General features: G+C 40.9%; 2 non-coding genes across 2 annotated transcripts; both read right to left on the bottom strand.

The window, feature by feature from the left end:
* Window positions 1–15,363: 15,363 nt before the first annotated feature.
* On the bottom strand, window positions 15,364–15,470 carry TRNAL-CAA (transfer RNA leucine (anticodon CAA)). The gene is made up of 2 exons: window positions 15,433–15,470; window positions 15,364–15,409 (listed from the first exon to the last, which is right to left on the bottom strand). It is a non-coding gene; the product is annotated as a tRNA-Leu (tRNA).
* A 7,250-nt stretch (window positions 15,471–22,720) lies between these two features.
* TRNAW-CCA (transfer RNA tryptophan (anticodon CCA)) lies at window positions 22,721–22,792 on the bottom strand. Its single transcript has one exon. It is a non-coding gene; the product is annotated as a tRNA-Trp (tRNA).
* Window positions 22,793–25,106: the final 2,314 nt, after the last annotated feature.

Here is a 25,106-nt window from a genome sequence, read left to right as displayed (position 1 = left end):
AGATTAAATTTCTTTCCCCAATGGATATATTGCATTTATAGCACAAGTGAAATTTTACCAGTTAGGGCTGGGGAGAACACATGGCCTAATGGATAAGGCCTCTGACTTCAGATCAAAAGATTGAGGGTTTGAATTCCTTCATGATTGCTCAAAACTTACTGTATTTCTATTGGAAGAATCCCACAGCATTTTTTTTTTCGTAGCTGCAGCTCTGCTCAGTCTTAATACTTTTCATTTCTTGGTTAAAGCTGGAAATAAGAAATTTACTCATTTTCTCTTAATATATCCTCCATGTATTTCCCCACCACATCCTTTGCCCTTCTTTTTGTTTCTGTTTCTCCCTTCAAGTGTCTCTTTTTTTTATATCTCTATCTCTCCTCATTACCACTATATATTCCATTGTCTCAGTGGACACTACTCAAAATTTGGTCGACAGACCACCAGAAGTCCCTGGGAGCTGTTTAGAAACGCAAACTTTGGAGGTACATCCCGCAGCCCTGTGCCACCCTGGATTTACTGGATTAGAATCTCTGGAGGTGGAGCTCAGGAATCTGAGTTTTAACAGGCCTCCAAGTGATTCCTATATGTGCTCAAGTTTGAGAACGACTGGAAACATTACAATCTGCGTAATTCACGTTCTTCCCATCCAATTGACAAGAAAGTGCAAACTTCTCCAAGCCTTTTAGAGGCAATCAACCTGAGTTCCAAGGTTACTGTGGAAAAACTGGGAAGTGCCAGTGGTGGGGGGTGGGGAAGCAGGAAAGAAGATAACAAACTTAACAAGAGTGACCTCTCACAAATGTAGAAAGAGTGATAGAGTTAGGACAATCACTATATGCAACCCCCAGAGAAATATTGACCTACACAAAGAGCATTAGTGATCTTAAAACCATCAGGAAAGGGCTTACCGGAAAGTAACAGATGTGTATGGTGCTAAACTTACCAAGCCAACTGGAAAGGAAAAAAATAAAGAACCCTGAGAGCACCACTTTATTTTCACTACCATTGGCATATCCTGACAAGTGCCTCTTGATGCCAAGTAAGTACTGTATAAAGTATACAGTTTCAGGCCAAAAATGTTTAACCTGAATCTAATCAATTAATCAAAAGGGTGTAACTAATCCTTTAGACTTCCAGTGTACAGGTAGTAGAGGAATAAATTAAAAGATAGCATGAGGAAACAAGGAGATAAAACCAGAATATAGGACATTCCACAAGACAATTGGCTTGGACTTTTAAAAAAGTCAATGTCGAAACAAAGCAAAAACAACAAAAAATGATGGGGGGCTAGCCTAGACTAAAAGGGATTGAGGAAACAACCAAATAGAATGAATGATCTTTGATAAGATCCTGGTTAGGAAAAATGGTTATGAAAGACCATTTGAGGAAGAATTGTGTCAGGATATTACCAATGCGTGGTGTTTGGTCTCTTCAAAAGTAATTAGTTACCTTTGATTATTATTAGGTCCTTATTAAAATAAAAAATAACATGGATTAGAGGATACATGGTATCACAGAGTGTGTTGTAAAGAAACTATGATCTATAGTTGTGGTTGACTGTTTTAGACGTTGGAATAGAAGTCCGTTGGGATCACCCAGAAGACTTCAAGCATTAACTTCTATGTCTTCATCTCTGTCTCTGCCCACTAATTACCATATTGTATTGAAAGCCACTTTAAAAAATACTAAACTCTCTCTTGGATCTTTTACAAATTACCCAAAAATGGATTTCTCATTGCCCTGGAAGGAATTATTTTGTATGACTATACTAAGTCAAGGAAACCAATCAAACTTGTTTTGTTTCATTTCTGAGGTTTCTTGGGTTTGAAATCTCCATGGCTGAAGAAAGCAAGCTAACAGAAGGGCTTCATATAGTCATCTTTAGAACAACAGAGTACTTCCACCACTTTCTTTTTTATAGGCATAAAAGATGCAGCACATTATTTAGGATGCAATGTCACCTAAATCAAGAAATTTGGAAGACAGTTACCTGGTCACCTGACTGGAAGAGATCCGTATTTGTACCCATTCCAAAGCAAGGTAACGCAACAGAAAGCAGCAATTATTGATTATTAATATCATACTCAAGTAAAATTTTGCTGAAGATCTTTTAAAAGTGATTGCAGCAGTTCATTGACAGGGAACTTCTAAAATTCAAGCCAGATCCAGAAGAGGATGTGGAACAAGGGATATCATGGCTGATGTCAGATGGATCCTGGCTGAAAGCAGAGAACACCAGGAAGTTGTTAACCTGTGTTTCATTTACTTATTTGTTTATTTGAAAATGGATTTTCATTATCATTTAGTTTTGATCAAGCATGTGGGATAATATTTAAATGATTAGCCTGATGAATCATAGTGCTATGCTAGAAGAAAAAGATTTGATGGTACATTCTGTAATATTTATTCTCTTCACATTCTTAGCTTCCACTCAAATCCTTGCCTATGTAATTATTTTCTAGCCTGTCTCTAAAAAACAAAATTCCTGCATCCAGTGTGAACAGATAACTCCTGAGCAAGATCCCAGATTGTGGAGAGAGGAGCACTAAATGTTCTTGGTAACTTCAAGAGGCCAACACAAAAAGAAACCAAAAGAAGCTCTGAGGACCTTTTGCCACATCACATAAACAGGCACTACGAATTAAGGTAATATTCCCAGGCCATATCAGAGAGAGAGGATGAATAAATTCTAGGGAGCTTGAAGGTGAAGGAAGCCATGTGGTAAAAGTATTAACAAGGACACCCAAGATTAATCCAAATTGTTTAAGGGCAGCAACACCGCTTTTTCTAAACTAAATCTGAGTTAATGGCAGGAGTTATCCTATTAAAGCAAAGGATAGAATTTGTCCAAACTGTTTTTGCAATGGGTAACAATAACTAGGCCTCGTGGGTGCTACTTACATTAATTATTATTCTGTATTGTAGCAGAACTTGCCAGAGTTCGGGATGAATGGGAAATGGCAGAGGCGGTCGGCACAGTTGCACTGGATGATCCAGCTCAGTCCCCAGCCTGAGGAAGCAGCAAATACTCTTCCCCAATCAAAGCCTGAGACTGATGTAAAATGGCGTTCAGCTGGGCACCTTTTATTTTCAATAGACAATCCACCATCTGAGGAAGAATTGGATCTGGGTTTTATCAGCACGTGGTTTTTGGTCTCTTCAAAAGTTATCTATGTTTTATTAACTATGCAAAGGCATTCAATTTCATGAATCATAAGAAATTATGAATAACATTGTGAAGAATGAGAATGCCAGGACACTTAATTGTGCTCATGAGGAACCTATGCTTATACCAAGAGACAGTCATTTGAACAGAACAAGAGGATACTGTGTGGTTTACAGTCAGGAAAGGTATGTGTCAGCGCTGTATCCTTTCACCATACTTATTCAGTCTGTATGCTGAGCAAATAATCAGAGAAGTTTGACTATATGAAGAAGAGTGCAGCATCAGAATTGGAGGAAGACTCATTAAAAACCTGCAATATACTGATGACACAACCTTGCTTACTATGTGAAGAGGTCTTGAAACACTGATGAAGATCAAAGGCTACAGCATTCAGTATGGATTACGCCTCAACATAAAGAAAACAAAAATCCTCACAACTAGACCAATAAGCAACATCATGATAAACGTAGAAAAGCTTGAAGTTGTCAAGGATTTCATTTTACTTGGATCCACATTCAACTCCAATGGCAGCAGCAGTCAAGAAATCAAAGGATGCATTGCACTGGGCAAATGGGCTGCAAAAGACCTCTTCAAAGTGTTAAAAAGCAAAGATGTCACTTTAAGGACTAAGGTGCGCCTGACACAAGCCATGGTGTTTTCAGTCACCTCATATGCATGTGAAAGCTAGACACTGAATAAGGAATACCGATGCCTTTGATTTATGGTGTTAACGAAGAATATTAAATATACCACGGACTGCGAGAAGGATAAACAAATCTGTCTTGCAGGAAGTACAGCCAGAATGCTCATTGGAAGCAAGGATGGTGAGACTTCATCTCACATACTTTGAACATGCTATCAGGAAGGCCAGTCCCTGGAGAAGAGCATCATGCTTGTTAGAGTAGAGGATCAGAGAAAAAGAGGAAGACCCTCATCGCGATGCATTGACCCAGTGACTGCAACAATGTGTTCAAGCATAACGACCTTGAGGATGGCGCAGGGCCCGGCAAAGTTTCATTCTCTTGTACATAAGGTATGTTTGAGTTAGAACCGACTCAACCGCACCTAACAGCAACCATTAATACGTTACTGTGTGTACCGGTGGGCCAGGGCGCAGTGGATAACGCGTCTGACTACAGATCAGAAGAGTCTAGGTTCGGCCCCTGGCTGGCCTGTTACCTTCCTGTAGTTTTGAAGTTCCACGAAAAAAAGGTTAATGTGGAAATACTAGGTTCTGAGAAATGACCCCCAGCAGGAATTTTGTTCTCTCACTAGCAAGTATTTGATATGCGTCTACTGAGTACAAAGTACAGTGAGGAATGAAAGACGTCAGAGACACTCCGTGGTCTGACATCCCATCCTGTAATGATTTCATGAGTGCTGCTTTCTGTTCTCATTTCTCTCTAATTCTAACTAAAAGCAAAAGAGCTCTTGCTGCCTCCTACACTGTTCTGTAGGTGTTTTCGTTTCGATTGTTTGACTGACTGATTTAGTTTCGAAGAAATAACACTTAGACTGGGTTCTCCAGAGGAGCAAACCAGTGAAGGGTGTATGTAAATATATAAAAATGTATCCAGTTGCCGTGGAGTCCATTCCGACTCATAGGACAGAATAGAACTGGTGTATAGGGTTGGAAAGAAGCAGCTGGTGGATTCTAACTCCTTTTTTGGTTAGCAGCCAAACTATTACCCACTGCACCATCACTGCACCATCAGGGCTCCCTAATTAAACAGTCCCTTTTAAAGTCTTCCTTGAGTCATCCCAATTGGAACGTGCTGTCTGTCTCCTGTGGAGACAATGTCTGATAGAAACTCTGATACAGAGGATGAGGTCATTATGAGTGGCTGGAAATAGTTTGGGGGAGGGAGGGCTAATAGATATATTATAAATGTTTTGAATATGGGGCAAAAACATGGAAATAAACATACACTATTTTTTTAATTTTTTTAATAGTTATAAAAATACAGAAAGATTAGTGGTTCTTCAGCATGCTTTTTAGGAAGGAGATGAAGACCCAGTAGCAAACAGTAATTTTACGTGATACTCAAATTCTCTCTCAAAAAGATGATTCTGAAGGATCCAAGACTCAAACTGTTCCAGAAAAAATGGGATATGGTTTGCCTCTTTTTGCCATTTGAGGAAAATGATGGACTTTTTTTATAACAGGTTATAAGAAGAGACTGCTGCATCATTTTGGTGTGCCTTGTTCTCACAAATCTTTAAGAATGTATTGTTGTTGCTGTTGCGTGCCATTGAGTGGATTCTGATTCATAGCAACCCTATAGGACAGAGTAGAACCGCCTCACAGGTTTTCCTAACCTGTAAATTTTACCTGAGCAGGTATTCTGTTCTTCTGCAGACCTGCTGGTGAAACATGATTCCTGTCTTTGGGGAGCCTAAGACTCCATTAGATAAAATATTGATGGGAAAGAAAAAAAACACACCAATTATAATATAGTTTCTTTAAGTCTACAGTTGGCTAAACTAGCCAGGACTCTTTTAGTTGCACGTGATTGAAACAAATTGCAAATTATTTTATCAGAAAGAGGCACTTGATAGCTTGCTTACATTGGCTTAGATTGACACTAATTGTGCATTGGTAGCTTTTAGGAGGTTTCTTACAGCTGAATTTCCTGTATTACCAACAACCCAGCCACTTTATTTCCAAATTTTCTGAGGAGTTTTCATTTTAGAATTCTCTATATTTGTTAGTCCCCCGTGTGTCTGTCAGTTTGTCATACCTGGGGGCTTGTGTGTTGCTGTGATGCTGGAAGCTATGCCATCAGTATTCCGATACCAGCAGGGTCACCCACGGAGGACAGGTTTCAGCTGAGTTTCCAGATTAAGACAGACTAGGAAGAAGGACCCTGCAGTCGACTTCTGAAAAGAATAAACCAGTTAAAACCTTATGAAAACAAGCTGAACATTGTCTGATATAGCGCCAGAAGATGAGCCTCCCCCCTCTCAAATTTGAAAGCACTCAAAAGATGAGTGAGGAAGAGCTGTCTCCTCAAAGTAGAGTTGACCTTAATGACGTGGATGGAGTCAAGTTTTCAGAACATTCATTTCTTGATGTGGCATGACTGAAAATGAGAAGAAACAGCTGCAAACATCCACTAATAATCCAAACCTGGAATGTACAAACTATGAATCTAGGAAAATTGGAAATCATCAAAAATGAAATGGAAAGCATAAACATCAATATCCTAGGCATCAGCAAGCTGAAATAGACTGCTATTGGCCATTTTGAATTGGACAATCATATAGTCTACTATTCCAGAAATGACAACTTGAAGAGGAATGGTGTTGCATTCATGGTCAAAAAGAACATTTCAAGATCTGTCCTGAAGTACAATTCTGTCAGTGATAGGATAATATCCATACTCCTACAAGGAAGACCAGTTAATACAATTATTATTCAGATTTACACATCAACTACTATTCCGAAATTGAAGATTTTTATCAGCTTCTGCAGTCTGAAATGGATCAAACATGCAATCAGTATGCATTGATAATTACTGGTGACTGGAATGTGAAAGTTGGAAACGAAGAAGGACCTGTAGTTGGAAAACATCGCCTTGGTGATAGAAACAATACTGGAGATCGAATGACAGAATTTTACAAGATCAATGACTTCTGCAATGCAAATATCTTTTTTCACCAACATAAATGGTTTCTATACACATGGACCTCACCAGATGGAATCAAATCGACTACATCTGTGGAAAGAGACGGTGGAAAACCTCAATATCATTAGTCAGAACAAGGCCAGGGGCTGAGTGCAGAACAGACCATGAATTGCAAGTTCAAGTTGAAAGTGAAGAAAATCAGAGCAAGTACACGAGACCCAAAATACGACCTTGAGTATTTCCCACCTGAATTTAGAGACCATCTCAAGAATAGATTTGACACGTTGAACACTAATGACTGAAGACCGGATAAGTTGAGGAATGATATCAAAAACATCATACATGAGGAAAGCAAGAGGTCACTGAAAAGACAGGAAAGATGGATGTCAGAGAAGACTCTGAAACTTCCACTGGAACATCGAGCAGCTAAAGCAAAAGGAAAAATGATGAAGTAAAAGAACTGAACAGAAGATTTCAAGGGTGGCTCAAGAAGACAAAGTAAAGTATTATAATGACATGTGCAAAGAGCTGGAGATAGAAAACAAAAAGGGAAGAACTCACTTGGCATTTCTTGAGGTGAAAGAACTGAAGAAAAATTTCAAGCCTTGAGTTACGGTAGTGAAGGAGTCTGTGGGGAAAATATTAAACGACAGAGGAAGCATCAAAAGAAGATGGAAGGAATACACAAAGTTATTATACCAAAAAGAAATAGTCGATGTTCAAACATTTCAAGAGGTGGCATAGGATCAGGAACCGATGGTACTGAAGGAAGAAGTCTAAGCTGCTGTGAAAGCATTGACTAAAAACAAGGCTCCAGGAATTGATGGAATGTCAATTGAGATGTTTCAACAGACACAGCGCTGGAGGTGCTCACTCGCCTATGCCAAGAAATATGAAAGACAGTTTCCTGACCAACTGACAGGAAGAGATCCATATTTATGCCTATTCTCAAGAAAGGTGATCCAACCGAATGTGGAACTTATCAAACAATATCATTAATATTAGATGCAAGCAAAATTTTGCTGAAGATCATTCAAAAGCAGCTGCAGCAGCATATTGACAGGGAACTGCCAAAAATTCAGGGCGGATTCAGAAGAGGACATGGAACCCGGGATATCATTGCTCATGTCAGATGGATCCTGGCTGAAAGCAGAGAATACCAGAAGGGTGTTTACCTGTGTTTTATTGACTATGCAAAGGCATTCGACCGTGTGGATCATAACAAATTATGGATAACATTGCGAAGAATGGGAATTCCAGAACACTTAATCGTGCTCATGAGGAATCTGTACTCAGATTAAGAGGCAGCTGTTCGGACAGAACAAGGGGATACTGATTGGGTTAAAGTCAGAAAAGGTGTGTGTCAGAGTTGTATCCTTTCATCATATCTATTCAATCTGTATGCTGAGCAAATCTGAGAAGCTGGACTCTATGAAGAAGAACAGAGTATCAGGATTGGAGGAAGTCTCATTAACAACCTGCGTTATGCAGATGACACAACCTTGCTTGCTGAAAGTGAAGAGGACTTGAAGCACTTACTGATGAAGATCAAAGACCACAACCTTCAGTACGGATTACACCTCACCATAAAGAAAACAAAAATCCTTACAATTGGACCAACCAGCCATATCATGATAAATGGAGAAAAGATTGAAGTTGTCAAGGATTTCATTTTACTTGGATCCACAAACAACAGCCATGGAAGCAGCAGTCAAGAAATCAGACGATGCTTTGCATTGGGCAAATCTGCTGCAAAGGACCTCTTTAAAGTGTTGAAAAGCAAAGATGTCACCTTGAAGACTAAGGTGCGCCTGCCCCAAGCCATGGTATTTTCAATCCCATCATATGCATGTGAAACCTGGACAATGAATAAGGAAGACTGAAGAAGAATTGATACCTTTAAATTGTGGTGTCGGCGAAGAATATTGAATATACTATGGACCTCCAAAAGAATGAACAAATCTGTCTTGGAATAAGTACAACCAGAATGCTCCTTAGACACTAGGATGGCGAGACTTCGTCTTAATACTTTGGACACGCTGTCAGGAAGGAACAGTCCCTGAAGAAGGATAGCATGCTTGGTAAAGTACAGGGTCAGCAGAAAAGAGAAAGACCCTCAACGAGATGGGTTGACACAGTGGCTGCCATAGTGGGCTCAGACATAGCAACGATTCTAAGAATGGCACAGGACCAGGCAGCGTTTCTTTCTGTGGTACATAGGGTCACTATGAGTCAGTACTGACTCGATGGCACCGAATAACAGCAACATATTTGTTAGTAGAGAGTTCCTGTATTCTGAGAAGGTAAGCATAATAACCGGATCGGATTCCTAGGGATTTGGCTTCAAGAAAATCCAGATGACCTGTTGCCCTCCAGTCTGATTCATAGCAGCCCAATAAGACAGGATAGAACTACCCTGTACAGGGTTTCCGAGGCTGTAATTTCTACATCATTCTCCTGCGGAGGAGTGCCTGGAGGGTTCCAACCGCTATCTTCTGGTACTTTACCACTTTTCTAGGAAAAGCAACTCTTCAAATTATCTAAGGAGTAAAGTGAGCAACCAAGGCCTTGGTGACATTCAAACTCAAGACCCCTGGTTTAGAAGACTAGTGCTCTAACCCCTGAACTACCGAGCCTTAAAAAAAAAAAACTAACCCGTTGCCCTCAAGTCAATTCCCACTCATAGCAACCCTATAGCTTTAAAAGGGGGCAGTTATTATCCACTTGTCCTGAAGCTGATGCTTGACACAGTCAAACTTTGGGTTTTTAGTTTTATTTGGTTCCTAGAAAATTTGACGTTCCACCCTCATTACCTCTCTGGTTTTCCGGGATGTTCTCAAACAAGTTCCACACTCTGCAATTTTTAACATCCTCTCCAAGGACTTTTGTCAGAAGTACAGGGCCCCTAATCTGCATCCTGAGGATTTTGCTCCAATCCAGGGTAATCGAGATTGGTGACTGCTCCTTGACCAGAGATGGAAATAACAGCCTGTCCCTTGTCAAGATAGGGAGTTTAGGGTGGGGTCTTCGGCATCCTCTTGATTTTACTTATAGCCAGGCCCTCTGCTCTGCAGCACTTTTCTCAGGGGTTGGAGCCCAGATATTCCGAACTTCAGTTGTTAGAGCCTTGGGGGGAAAACACGGGAACTTTGTCCCATTTTTTCCGATACCAGAAATCAGAAGAGTTAGGCTAAAGGAGGGAGGGTAAGGGTGAGGCAGCCCGGAAGAGGGAGCTGAGGCAACCTCCTGGGAACAGAAGCCCAATCCAGAGGCATCTACTGTTGTGTCCTGGTCTTTGAGGTTGAAAGATTGTTTCAGAGCACTGGTCCAGGTATCAAATCCTGCAGCTGTGTTTCTTATTCTCCTCCGGGCAGCGCTGAAATCCAAATAGAAGAGCCTTGTCCTAGCCCACTGTGACAAAGAAACCAGAAAGCTGTTACAAGATAAATTCTACTATCATTGGAGCTTGAGGGGGCCTTCAGAATAGCTATTCGAGGACTCGGCGTAGAAAATCAACAACCATAATAGTAAGGAGAGCGGGATAAAAAGGAAACTCAACCATGGATCCTAGACCTGTTCCAAGTCAGGGGCCCTGCACAGCCCACCCTACAGACAATCCGAAAAGAAGTAAGAATTCCTTTCCTCTCTACTTTCATAGTTTGATAGCTCACTGTAAACAGTAGCTCTAATAATATTAAAACAAAAAGCAAAACCTTCTACTACTGAAGAGAACAATAACTTATTAAACCAACTCAGAAAAATAGGAGTGACTACTTAAAGGGAAATCCGACTCTGCGCGACTGTTCCTTCTTGGGGACAACAGCTCTCTCAGCTTCAGGAAAAGAAGCTGCAAAATCTATTGTGCAAGATCATGCCGACCAGCCAGCTCTTGAAAAGTTACCAAAACCAAAAAACCAAACCTGTTGCTGTCGAGTCGATTCTGATTCATATCTGTATTATACGGGAGAGTAGAACTGCCCTATACTGTTTAAAATGAGCAGCTGGTGGTTTCCAACTGTCCACTTTTGTATTAGCAGCCATAGCTCTCAACCACTGCACCACCAGGGCTACCAAAAGTCTTTATATGGTAAGAAAATCAATCACACACTCCACCTTTTCATCCTTTAAGTACAGGCAAAACAATGTCCCATGTGACCAAGAGTTCATAAATGCAAATGATGGGAAAACAAAACAAGAAGTGTGCAATTTAATGCAGCTGAGAGTGAGGAGAATGAGGGAGTAAGAGGTAATTTTTTCACCGTTCTCCAGCAGCAGGCTTACTGAGCTTTTTAGGATTTGGGGAATCAATTAATTCAGAATTCAGAGAATGTAGGACCTGGCCCATTGTTTTTGTGACAATAAACCAGATACTTAATTGTTCTGAACTTTTCTTTATTGTTATTATTTTCTACCTCTTGTACAAAAGGAAATCTTTGCCTGATTGAAATTTCTTGTAATGAGTGTTTTCAGAGCAATCGTTGGACTAATTTCCAAATTTAGGGCTATGTTCAAGAGGGGAAATCAAATGCAGGGATGTTACTATTCATGTCACAGACTTGTTGTTCTTGTAGGCACAGTCCTTGAAGCTCCTGCCCACAACTGGTCAGGAAGGGAAGGATGAGCAGTGGACTTGGGTATATCCAGGTTACAGCAGTATATTGACAGGGAACTGCCAGAAATTCAAGCTGGATTCTGAAGAGCATGTGTAACGAGGGATATTGTTGCTGATGTCAGATGAATCTTGGCTAAAAGCAGAGAACACCAGAAATATGTTTACCTGTGTTTTATTGACCACATAAAGGCATTCAACTGTGCAGATCATAACAAATTATGGTTAACAATTTGAAGAATAGGAATTCCAGAACACTTAATTGTGCTCATGTAGAACCTGTACCTAGACCTAGAGGCAGTCTTTCAAACAGAACAAGGGGATACTGCATGCTTTAAAATCAGGGAATGTAAGTGTCAGAATCGTATCCTTTAACTATATTTATTCAATCTGTATGCTGAACAAATAATTGGAGAAGCTGGACTATGCAAAGAATAACATGGCATCAGGAATGGAGGAAGACTCATGGTGGACAATCACACAATACTCGAAATCATGGCCTAGCCAAGTTGACATATATTTTGGAAGCACACAATTCAATCTATGACAACTCATTAATAACCCATGATATGCAGATGAAACAACCTTGCTTGCTGAAAGTGAAGAGGATTTGAAGCACTTAGTGATGAAGACCAAAGACTACAGCCTTCAGTATGGATTACACTTCCACATAAAGAAAAGAAAAAATCCTCACAACTGGACCAATAAGCAACATTATGATAAATAGAAAACATATTAACGATGTCAAGAATTTCATTTTACTTGGATTCACAATCAATGCACACAGAAGCAGAGGTCAAAAAATAAATCGGCGTATTGCATTGGGCAAAATTACTGCAAAAGACCTCTTTAAAGTGTTCAAATGCAAAGACATCACTTTGAGGACTAAGGTGAACCTGGCCCAAGCCAGAATATTTTCAACCACCTCATATGCATGGAAAAGATGGACAATGTAAAAGGAAGACCGAAGAAGAAATGATGCCTTTGAATTGTGGTGTTGGAGAAAAATATTGAATATACCATAGACTGCCAGGAGAATGAACAAATCTGTCTTGGAGGAAGCACAGCCAAAATGCTCCTTAGAAGTGAGGATGGTGAGAATTCATCTCACATACTTTGGACATGTTACAGGAGGGGCCAGTCCCTGGAGAAGGACATCATGCTTGGTAGAGTGTCAGCGAAAAAGAGGAAGACCCTCAATGAGATGGACTGATACAGTGCCTGCAACAATGATTGTGAGGATGGTATAGGACTGGAGAGTGTTTCTTTTGTTGTGCATGGGGTCGCTATGAGTCTGAATAGACCCGACAGCATCTAACAACAACAACAACATTTGTATTAATCAGTATTCCAGCAGGAAGCAGGTCACACAGTCAAAGAGTGAATTGAGAAGGCACCATTGAAAGGCTTCTTCATAGCGTTAAGAAAACTAATAAGATGTGAAGAAACCCTGGGGGATCAGAACACTGGGAGTCTTTAGCATCCCTAGGCATAAAAGGGTGTGGGAAGGAGTGGAGTTGCCAGAACCTGGCAAGAGCCCTTGCCACAGGAGAGGAGCCACCCACCAGGAGCTGTGCCCGTGGGAGAAACACAGCCTGGCAGGGAATGAGTGGGAGGAACATTTGTAGCTACCTCCCTCTTCCTGCCTCCTGATCTCTTGCTAGTGCTTCCCATTGGAATTCTGAATCCAGCCAGAAGCTAGGGACCAAGAAAGCCCAAGCAAAGCGGCCTTCCAAGGTACAGAGCAGAGCAGAAAATGGACCCGGAAGGGCAAATGGAGAATAAATCGGCACACTGGGGTTGTAATTTGTGTGATCCCTTTCTACATTTGGTTGGGACATGGGCTTCTATTCTATATAAACCTTGGATAATACGGTAAATTGGAGCTTAAGCAGCTGATAAGAAATATTTATCTCTGGATAATTTTGTTAGAGGTATAACCATTGCAAGTAGGATTACAAATATATTTGCCATAAACTTTCATGAGGTGAGGATGCAGCCATCAAATATAGATTCCTCCCAACAGATGCACCCCAGTGAGACTATTATGTGGAATGCATATCTTCTGTAAAGTAAGGCTGAAGAGGCACCTGTTCCTGGGGAGAACGTGGTGAAGCTCTGTCTTTAAGCTATAACTTGGTTTATGCCACAAACAGCCAGCTAAGGCTGCAGTGATATTTCTTGGTTGTACTGTGTATGTCAAAGGGCAAGATAGTCTGTTTCTCTTGGGGACTTTGGGAGCGTCACAATACTATTTTCTAAACCTCTCTCTACTTATACTCTCTCTTGATTATCTAGTGCTGCTATAACAGAAATTCCACAAGTGGATGACCTTAACAAAGAGAAGTTATTCTCCCACAGTAGGCTAGAAGTCTGAATTCAGGGCACCAGCTGTAGTGGAAAGCCATCTCTCTCTGTCAGCTCTGGAGCAAGGTCCTTATCATCAATATTCCCTTGGTCTAGGAACTTCTCTGCACAGGAACCCCAGGTCCAAAGCATGCATTCTGCTCCCAGCACTGCTTCTTGGTGGTATGAAATTTCCCACTCTCTGCTCCCTTCCATTTTCCTTTTATCTCTTGTAAGATAAAAGGTTATACAGGCCACACCCCAGGGAAATTCCCTCAACATTGGATCAGGGATATGACCTGAGTAAGGGTGTTTACATCCCACCTTAATCCTCTTTAACACAATCTAATCCTGCCTTGTTAACCAGAGGCAGAGATTAGGATTTACAACTCGTTGGAAAATTACACAAAATGGAAGACAGCCACACAATACTGGGAATCATGGCCTAACTAAGTTGACACATAATATGGGGCACACGATTCAATCCATGACATACTTCTATTACAAATTCTGTCTCTAAAATGCATAATACTGATCTATATTCTAATGTTGGAATGTTTTCTGATACCAAACCAAAAACAAACCAATTGTCATCAGTCAATTGCAACCCATGTGACCTCATGTGTTGCAGAGCTCTACTGAGTTTTCATGTGTGTGACCTTTTGGAAGCGGATCACCTTTTCTGAGGTGCCTCTGGGTGGGTTTGATCCTCTAACTTTTCAGTTAGCAGCTAAGTGTTTAACCGTTTGCGCCACCAGGGACTTATTTCTCTAATACCGGTGGTGAGCAAAGTTGTCAGTTAGAGAACATCAGTTACTCGTTCACAAAAGAAGTAAACTTGAAGCAGAATGTAATTAAATGCACTGCTGTCTTCATTAGGGAACTCTTCCTACTAATTAAAAAATCAGTCATCAATCAATAGCTCAATAGAAGTAAACAAAACGCTTAGTGATACAGTTGATTTATATTCTGGCACAAGCCCTGTATATCAAAATTGTGCTAACTGGTAGCAAACATATGGATTACCACTGGTCTGCAGACCACATTTTCAGTGGCTGTGCTCTATATCATATTCTAGGAAGAGAATGTTGGAGAATCATTTCAGGAAGAAGAGGGCTTTGCTTCCTGGCGTCCAGGTGCTGCTTGGTCTGCGGCTTCCCCAGTGCTCTTGCCCGAGGCATGGCTTTCTCCATCAGACGGCGCCAGAGGATTAAATTTCGTCTGAATGGCTCTGGAAACATTTCAGAATTCTCTAGACCAGGACTTTTTGTTTGTTGACTGGTTAGAGTTGCAAGAGATGCTTGTTTCTTTGCTGCGCTTGGCTGTGGGATCGGTACGGACGCGCTGGACAGTGGGCAAGACTATCAGGGGCTGGACATCTTTGAGGTAGGACGACTTGCACTGTGGACAGTGGGAAGAGTGAAGGCCAGGAAACCAAGAGTGATCGCCTAGTACGTGGAAGGGCCCAAGACGGGCGACGTGGACAGGGCCAGAGAGTCTGATTGCAAAAGGGGGAGGAGAGTTAACAAGGTCAAGAGCGCGAAGAAACCTCAGGTGTTCCGGGCTCCAAGATTAAACTTTTAATAGACCCTGACAGGAACAAAAGTGAACCCTGTCAGGAGTGGGATTCGAACCCACGTCTCCACCTGGAGACCAGAAACCCCGAGCGCGGGAAGGGAAACCTTGAGTCTGGCGCCTTAGACCACTCGGCCATCCTGACACTGCGTGCAGCACTTAAGCATGATGACAACCGTACGTAGTGGAGACTGTTTCTTCCAGGAAATAGATTATTTCTAAAAACAGAAAAGCAGCAAAAAGCACATTTCGCAGGGAACCTGAAACTTGGCGCTGGGCAACAGAATTAATCCAATTCCAAAGACCGGAGTCCAAGCCACCCACCCCACATTCCGTTTTCCCATTAACCCCACCCCGGCCCCGCCCGAGCCTGCCCATAAAAAGGCGAGTTACAGGATCGGCTTTAAGGAGTAGAGGAAGTGGGATGCAGATTTTGTTCGCGCTTTGTCGAAACGTCTTTCAGCAGCTTTCCGAGACGCTCACAGTATCTCTCGCCCATATTTTATTTTAAGAAGTTATACTAGTGGGGACTGGGCCCCAGCGCCGAACTTAAATGTTCGCTAAACAATCCTATTTTGGCATTTTTACTTCTGGAAGGGTTCTGGGATGGCTGGACCATTTTCCACACTCCTCCAGTTTCCTTCCCTCTTCACGCCCTCCGTAACCCAACCTCTTTTTCCCTTTTTTTTTTTTTTTTTGTCTTTTTCTCGTTGCCCTTTTCTTTCCCTTTCTCACATACCATGCCCCCTTCAATTTGTTCTGCCGGCCGTGGGAGAAAGGATATGAACTGAAATCAGGAAGTGGTTATAGGTTACATAATAAGAAAAATACGAGCCCATAGACAACAACAACAGAAAGATCTTTGTTTTGATATAAAATCTCTACGTAGATAGGTAGATAGACAGACAAACAGATCGTAGATAGATACATCCCTACAGATTTGGTTAAGGCGAGAGGCATTCATTCACTGTTCACTTTCCATCCTGTCTCACAGTAACGTTTTATTAACTACTTCCTCAAATTGATAGCTTTCAGAGACTTCATTTTCTGTGGAAGACAATCGAAATATTGTATGCACGGATTGGCTAACTACTAATGTAAGGTCCTAATTTGTGTGCCCAATGATCAAGGATAAGGTGTTTAATTTTGTTTCTTTGTGCTTTCCTCCCTACCCCAGCCCTTGTGTGAAGAACGAAAATACTGTTTTCAAGGCAAAGTAAAGTAGTAGAAAACGTGAGGTGGTGAATTAGATGTAAGCGTACTTGAACTTATGCTTAATTACTTAAAATAGTGTGAGGTTTTCTGTTACTTTGACCCCCAGGGAACCGTTCCTTCACCTTTTAAGTAAAGGCAATCATGCCGGAACGAATAGAAGAAAGATCGAGAACAAAAGCAAGATAATACATTTTTTAAAATAAACCTAACAATGTTGATAAATGAGGAGTGGGTGTATTCTCAGGGCCAAAAAAACTTAATGTTTGAGGTTATCTTTTCTACTGGACAAAACTGTACCTCCACCGAGCAAAATTCTTTGCATTGATGTGGACAAGTATCGTATATTGCTATTATATTTCTGTAATTTCTACCTTCACAGAAGTCTAGAATATCCTACTGAATTGATCTTAGTCAGTCAAAGACATATTTCCCCCTATAAAATCAGGTAGTCTTGGGGCATCTGCTAGACAATGCCCAATATTACACTGAAAGGCAGGACTCAGTAATTTCTGCTGAAGGGTGAACTTCAGGAGTGACTTAAGTACTGAATTAAAAAAGGCCATACTCTCAGGGTTTCTCCATTTTCTGTCAGATCAGAAATTCTGGTCCTTTCTTGTGAGTTAGAATTTTGTTCTACGTTTTTCTCCATCTCTGTCCAAGATCGTTTATACAGTCAGAACAGTTGGTGGTGGTAGCCAGACACCATCTAGCTGCACTGGACTCAGTCTGGTGGAGGCTGTGGTGGTTGTTGTCCATTAGTCCTCCCTAGGAATTTCTTAAGTTCAATTAAAGAAAAGATTATATCTAAATGATGTTCTAAGAAAATCTGTGAACTGGAAGGAGGCTGAACTTCTGCTGATATGTGACCCTTGGTGAAAAATGTCTATAAATACCCAACTTATAAGAATATCTTTCTCCATTCCACACTCAATTTAAATCTCTAGTGAAAACAAATTCCAAAAATCTCTCACTTGATATACAAGCCAACTTAATTAATATACTAGATTAAAGTACTCAATTCAACTCTGAGACACCAACTTAGGACATATTGGGGAAAGAAAAAAAAATTCTATTGCCATTGTGTTATGGAGGCCCAAGTTTGGAAAGAAGGTTATTGTCATTGGAGTGGGAATGATAAAGTAAGAATTCTGAAAGTATTCTGAACCCTCCTCCATATGTACATCCCCATTACTTGCCCCCTGGAGAGGATGCCAACAGTTGCTGAGATTGCTGTGGCACTTTGGAACCAAAAGCCAGAAAGAGGCCTCAATGTAAATGAATATATGGCCCTTATTTCTGAGGATTTTTCTTTTGGTTTGGAGAAAAAGCCGTCACATAGAAAACCACCATCTAACAACACAAAGTAAATCGAAAGAACGAAGTTGAATTAATTGGGTAAGGGGGAACACACCTTCCAGAATCTTAATTTTGTCTTACAGGTTGTAAGGGCAAAGTTGAGCTAGTTACCGAGATTTTGAAATCCAGTTTATGGTGGGCCTCTCAAAGTGGGGACACGGTTAAGATTGGGTAAGGATTATGGTATAATATTTTAGGTTTGGTAAACACAGCCGGGAAAGGATTTGGAGGTTGTAAATATTAAGTATTGCTGTATAACAAATTACTCTAAAACTTAGTGGATTACATCCACAAGCATTTTTTATCTCATAGTTTCTGTGGGTAAAGAAATCAGGAGGGCTTAGCTGGATGGGGTGTCTTATGAGATTGCAAGCAAGATGTTGACAGGAGCTACAATTATCTGAAGGTTTACCTGGGGCTGGAGAATGCTATTCCAAACTAACTCACTTGGCTGTTGGATGGAAACCTTAGTTTTTCACCACATGGGCCCTTCCACAGAAAAGTGTCCTCCTGATGTGACAGCTGGATTCCACCAGGTCAACTGATCTGAGGAAGCAAAGGGGAAGCTGCAGCATCTTGTTTGACTTAGTCTGGCACTGTCACTTCCACATTATTCTATGCACTAGAAACAAGTCACTAAATTCAACTCACACTCAAGTGGAAGCAAGTTGAAGGGCAAGGTTTTTAAGAATGTATGGACGTATTTTAAAACCATTGCAAGTGCTGAAAGAGTAGTGTTGTGTAAACTGTCATTAAAAAAAATACCTTTTAATGAGAAGTTGATGGGCCTTTCAAGAAATTCCTGCAATAAACAATAAAGTTCTTCAAATAAGCAAAAAGTTATTTGCAACTTTTATCTTCCTAGGCAAGAGTCTCAGAGCATAGTAAAGTTATGTGATGAAAATACTGGAATACTAACGTTATGTTAATGTAGACAGTAAGCTGTGGGGATGGTTTCAATTCTCACATTCAATACAAGGCTGCCATAAATTATACAGATACATTTTCTTCAGATAAACTTAAAAAGGAATTTTTTTTAAAAAAACCTCTGGAAACAATATTAGCTAGAAATTATTAGTTATTTTACAATAAGTTTTAAGATAGTCACTGCTTTAATACGCCTTCTGTTGAAAATTAGAGCCTATCCTAATATTCTGCATTTTTAAAAGAAGGTTCCAATTGGCATTTTTTTTTTAATATTGAAACAGTGGCAGATTATAACATTTCCTTATTAAATGTTGGATTTAGTAAATATGGTTATATCAGTCCCCCAAGTGTGTGTCAGTTTCTCGTACTGGGCGGTGGGGGTGGGGAGGGAGCTGCGTGTTGCTGTGATGCTGGAATATTCAGAAACCAGCAGGTTCACCCATGGTGGACAGGTTTCAGCTGAGCTTCCAGACTAAGACAGACTAGGAAGAAGGACCCGGCAGCCTATTTCTGAAAAGCAGTAGCCAGTGAAAACCTTATGAATAGCAGCAATCTATCGTCAAAAAGCATATTTCAAGATCTATCCTGAAGTACAGGGCTGTCAGTGATAGGATAATATCCATACCCCTAAAAGGAAGACCAGTTAGTATGGCAATTATTCAAATTTAAGCACCAACCACTAAGGCCAAAGATGAGGAAATTGAGATTTTTTTTCACCAGCTTCTGCAGTCTGAAACTGATCGAACATACAATCAGGATGCGTTGATAATTACTGGTGATTGGAGTGTGAAAGCTGGAAACAAAGAAGAAGTATCAGTAGTTGGAAAATTTGGCCTTGGTGATAGAAACAATGCTGGAGATTGCAAGATAGAATTTTGCAAGACCAATGACTTTTTCATTGCAAATACCTTTTTTCACCAACATAAACGGCAACTATATACGTGGACCTGGTTAGATGGAATACACAAGAATCAAATTGACTATATTTGTGGAAAGAGACAATGAAAAAGCTCAATATCACGTCAGTTAGAACAAGGCCACGAGCTGACTGTGGAACGAATTATCAGTTGCTCTCCTATGCAAGTTCAAGTTGAAACTGAAGAAAATTGAACAAGTCCACAAAGGCCAAAGTATGATCTTGAGTATATCCCACCTGAATTTAGAGACCATCTCAAGAACAGATATGACACATTGAACTCTAATGACTAAAGACCAGATGAATTGTGGAACGACATCAAGGATGTCAAACATGAAGAAAGCAAGAGGTCATTAAAAAGACAGGAAAGAAAGAAAAGGCAAAAATGGACGACAGAAAAGACCCTGAAACTTGCTCTTGAATGTTGAGCAGCTAAAGCAAAAGGTAGAAATGGTGAAGTAAAAGAACTGAACAGAAGATTTCAAAGGGCAGCTGGAGAAGACAAACGATTATAATGACATGTGCAAAGAGCCGGAAATAGAAAACCAAAAGGAAGAACACGCTGGGCATTTCTCAACTAAAGAAAAAATTCAAGCCTAGAGATGCAATACTGAAGAATTCTACGGGGAAAATACTAAACAATACAGGAAGCATCAAAAGAAGATGGAAGGAATACACAGTCATTACACCAAAAAGAATTGGTCAATGTTCAACCATTTCAAGAGGTAGCATAAGAACAGGAACAGATGGTACTAAAGGAAGAGCCCCAAGCTGAACTAAAGGCATTGGCAAAAAAAAAAAAACAACAAGGCTCCAGGAGTTGATGGACTATCAACTGAGATGTTTCAACAAACAGACGCAGTGCTGGAAGTGCTCACTCATCTAAACTAAGAAACTTGGAAGACAGCTACCTGGCCAACTGACTGGAAGAGATCCATATTTATGCCTATTTAAAGGTGATCTGACCAGATGTGGAAATTATTGAATAATATCATTAATATCACATGTAAGCAAAATTTTGCTGAAGATCATTCAAAAGCAGCTGCAGCAGTATATCAACAGGGAACTGCCAGCAATTCAGGGCGGATTCAGAAAAGGATGTGAAAACAGGGATATCACTGCTGATGTCAGATGGATCCTGGCTGAAAGCAGAGAATACCAGAAGGGTGTTCACCTGTGTTTTATTGACTGTGCAAAGGCACTCAACTGTATGGATCATAACAAACTATGAATAACATTGTGAAGAATGGGAATTCCAGAGCACTTAACTGTGCTCATTAGTAACCTGTACATGGAAGAAGAGGCAGTTGTCCAGACAGAGCAAGGGGATGAAATATTTGAAAAATAACAGTCAGCAAAAAAAAAAAAAGAAAGAAAGAAAATTAAATTAGTGCCTAATACCACACGTATTAGGCACTAATTTAATTTTAATTTTTTATTTTTACCACACGTAGATATAACCACCATTATTACTGTGGTGTGTTATTAGTTAGCCTTATGTATCATATGGCTCTATAATCTGACTGGATGATACAGTATCAGTAAATAGTGCTGAATGCATCTTTTTTTTTTCCACTTCAAGTGTCTTAAGCATCTTTCTGTATAATTAGCTATTTTTCTTTGTTATCATTTTAATGGCTGCATAATGTTTTACTCTATAATAAACAACAATTTCTTTAACCAATACTCTCCTGTTAAAAGTGTTTTGTTTTGGTTGACCATTAAAAGATGAGTGTCTGAATCATGCCACAAAGGACACAGAACATTCTTTACAGGGGCCCTGTGGTGGGAAGGAGCATAATGCATTGAGGAACTGAAAGAAGGCCCCTGTGATACAGGGTTAATAAGCACAGTTAATTGTTCTGTTTTAAGAAAGAGAAGGTCAGGATAAGTATGCATTTAAAAACAAGCATAATAAAGAGATTGATTTAACTGAGCAAGAGGAGATTTTAAGAGAGGAGTTAGGAGGTTTGTGTCAATATCGCTGGCAAGGAATAATTGGTGGAAGGAAAGGGGTCACTGTGGTAATGAAGAGAAGAGGACAGATGGCATGTAACATATTCCATTGCCGTCGAGTCGATTTTGACTCGTAGGACCCTATAGGACAGAGTAGAACTGCCCCACAAAGTTTCCAAGGAGCGCCTGACGGATTCGAACTGCCGACATTTTGGTAAGCAGCCGTAGCACTTAACCACTAAACCACCAGGGTTTCCATATGTAACATATTAAAAATATATATATATATATATTAGGAGGTAAAAATCCACATGACTCACTGATCAGGTTGGGAAGTGAAGAGAAAGTGTTGTCTATGACAGCTCCAGGTTCTTGGCTCATTGGGGCTGGGGATGAAACTGTGGTCCGGATAGGACGCAGGCAGTGTTGGAGGCGTATAAGTAAAGGAAGAGTGAGGAAGCGAAGTTAAAAAAAAAAAACGCTGCTGTTGAATCCATTCTGACTCCTAGCGACCGAATATGGCAGAGTAGAACTGCCCCATACGATTTCCAAAGGGGGGCTGATGAATTCGAACCGCCCACCTTTAGGTTCCAGCTAAACACCTAGCCACTGTGCTACCCGAGCCACGGCAAATGGAAGAGGGCAAAGGAATTGACTGAGGAACGCTAACGTTTAGGTGGAGGAGAGGGTCCTGGGTAGCTTAACGTCAGGGAGACGAGGAGACTATATGGTCCCTGACACCAAAACGGAGACTTAAATATCCTTTCAAGTAAGGAGGCAGAAGACGCATGTGGGGGTTTTGTCCCCCATCTTAGAATCCCAACACCAAGCAAAAGGCAAAAGAAGTGTAATCGCATTCCACTGAAACTCTAAAAACGTAGATCATTTTTTCTCTTCGCCTCCACTCAGGCTCTGGCAGCCCTAACACGCCTCAAATTGGAGATTGTTTTCAGTCGTAGCCAAGCCAAGAAGAAAACTAGATTGTCAAATTGATTTTTGTTCCTCTCTCCAGTATTTAACTCCCGTGACCCCGACGTGATTTGAACACGCAACCTTCTGATCTGGAGTCAGACGCGCTACCCTTGCGCCACGAGGTCACAGACAATGGCTTTAGCCCCTCTAAAGTAGGGTCTGGAATCATCCCCCTTCCCTTTTTCCAGATTCAAAACATTTACCATTAACTTTGATCATTTTTGTCTCTACCGTTCACAGTTTTGCTAACGATTCCTTGAGAATAAATAAGGGATTGACCACGTTAAATATTAAGCCCAATGCTCCATATGGGAAAAAAAACAGGAAAAAAGTCCAATTTTTCCACTTGTCGGAATTTTTCTATTTTGAGAAAAATCGTGTAAGTATTGAATTTAAAGCCTCAGTGAAACAGAAATAAAAATGGTACAAAGTTTGCAGTATTACTTTTCCTATAAATTCACTAGACGCCTCCCTCTTCCCTAACAAACTCCCAGCGTTGAGGTGCGGACCCTCGTAGCTTTCTACTTTCCCCCTCCCTCTTCTTGCACCAGCAGCATCTTCAGCCTGGTGTAAAGCTGCTTGTCCTCAAGGCATAGACCCTGGTATCTCTTCTCAAAACCCTCACTTCCTCAGTCAGAATCCGTGGGCCTTGCGGAGGGGGGGGGTCTATTGTGTGCACTTGACATTGAGTTTAAAACAAGAGCCCCAGACGAACAGCTGACTTTTGCTGAGCACTTACCATTTACTACCAGTCCTATGTTAACGGGCTTTTTAATCCGTGTTTTTATGGATGTGGCAGAAAACTATTCCATCTTTGCCTGGTTGGTGAAGATCTGAAAGCCAGGGCTTTGAGAATAATAACGTGTTAGGAATATAAATTCTCGGCCACCCCTCCCCCTCCCAAAAAAACCCAATGCCGTCGCCGCCACACCCCAGGCATACTGAATTTGACACTCTGGGCTTGAGGCCCAGCAATCTGTGTTTTAACAAACCTTCCAGGTGATCTTGCTGCACGGAAAAGCTTGAGAATCTCTGACCCACCCTAGAAATCCTATACTTTACTCTCTCTCAAGAAAATAACCTTCCAGTCTTCTTCCAGGGTGGAGTAAGGGCAGTTCCCAGACGAAGCTACTGCTGGCAGTTCCTGAGACAATGAAGCAATCCCATGCGGGACTGAAATGGGGGTTCTGTGGTGTAAATCTGGTTGCCTCTTTGCTTTTCCCACTATTGATTTAGGATTCGGCTTTCTCAGGTCTGACACATCTGCTATCACTCCTCAATAACCTTTCTGGATTACAAAACTTGTTCACTCTTAACTTCTCTCTGAATTTGTAGTTTAGAATTATTTGAGTGTGATTTCTGGAGTACACGAGAGTAAATTTTTGCGTTTAATCCGCAACCAATCCTTACCTGGAAGGCAATGGAGTGGAGATTTCCTGGATCTGTAAAGAAACTTGATTCTGTCTTGGCCTGGCTAACCCCTTTTCTCCTTCAGCTCTTAGCTCAAGGATTTCCTCCTTGGCACTCGCTGGGCCTTTCTCCCTAATTCCCATACGAAAATAAAGCACTCTACCAATTAAAGCATTCCATCTCTTAATAGCTCCATATTTCAATTATTTTAGCATTATATTCCTCTCCTTGGTGGCTATCTAACTTTAACTTTACAGCATTTTTGAACATTAAATTTGTTTCCCCCATGTATAAAAAATATATATATTGCATTTATAGCGCAAATGACGGGGTGCCAATTATTTATCATTTTAAAATTTCAGTACAGGCACTTGGGAGGCCACGTGGCCTGATGGATAAGGCCTCTGACTTCGGATCAGAATACTGAGGGTTCCAATCTCTTTGTGGTTCCTCAAAAAGTTAGTATTTTTCTACTGGAAGAATCCCAGAACGTTTTGTTCCTAGCGGCAGTTCTGCTCCATTTTGATACTTTTCTTTTTTGTTAAAGCCAGAAATAAGAAATTTACTCATTTTCGCCCTAATAGTTTATCCTCCATGTACTTCCCCTCCACATCCTTTCCCTTTCTTTTTCTCTCTTCAAGTATTTCTTTTTTTTTATGTCCCTCTCTCTCCTCATCACCACTCTACAGTCCATTGTTTCGGTTGGCGCCGCTCAAAATTTGGTCAGTGGACCAGAAGCAGCCTTTCGGAGCTGCTTAGAAATGCAAATATTGGAGGTAGGTACTGCAGCCTCGAACAGCCCTCGGTTTACTGAATTAGAATCTCTGGAGGTGGAGCCCGGGAATCTGGGTGTTAACAGGCTATCCAAGTGATTCCTGTAAGCGCTGGAGTCTGAGAACCTCTGGAGACCTTAAAATCAGCATAATGTCACTTTCTTCCTGTCCAATTGACGGGAAAGTGCAAACTCCTTCGAATATTTTTGCACCAATCGACGTGAGTTCCAAGACTGAGAGGTGCGTGGGGGGAGGG

The sequence above is a fragment of the Loxodonta africana genome, chromosome 1 (assembly GCF_030014295.1).
Source record: "Loxodonta africana isolate mLoxAfr1 chromosome 1, mLoxAfr1.hap2, whole genome shotgun sequence".
NCBI lineage: Eukaryota > Metazoa > Chordata > Mammalia > Proboscidea > Elephantidae > Loxodonta > Loxodonta africana.
Note: the sequence above shows the minus strand (reverse complement) of the source record. Positions and strands in the feature narration are given on the sequence as shown.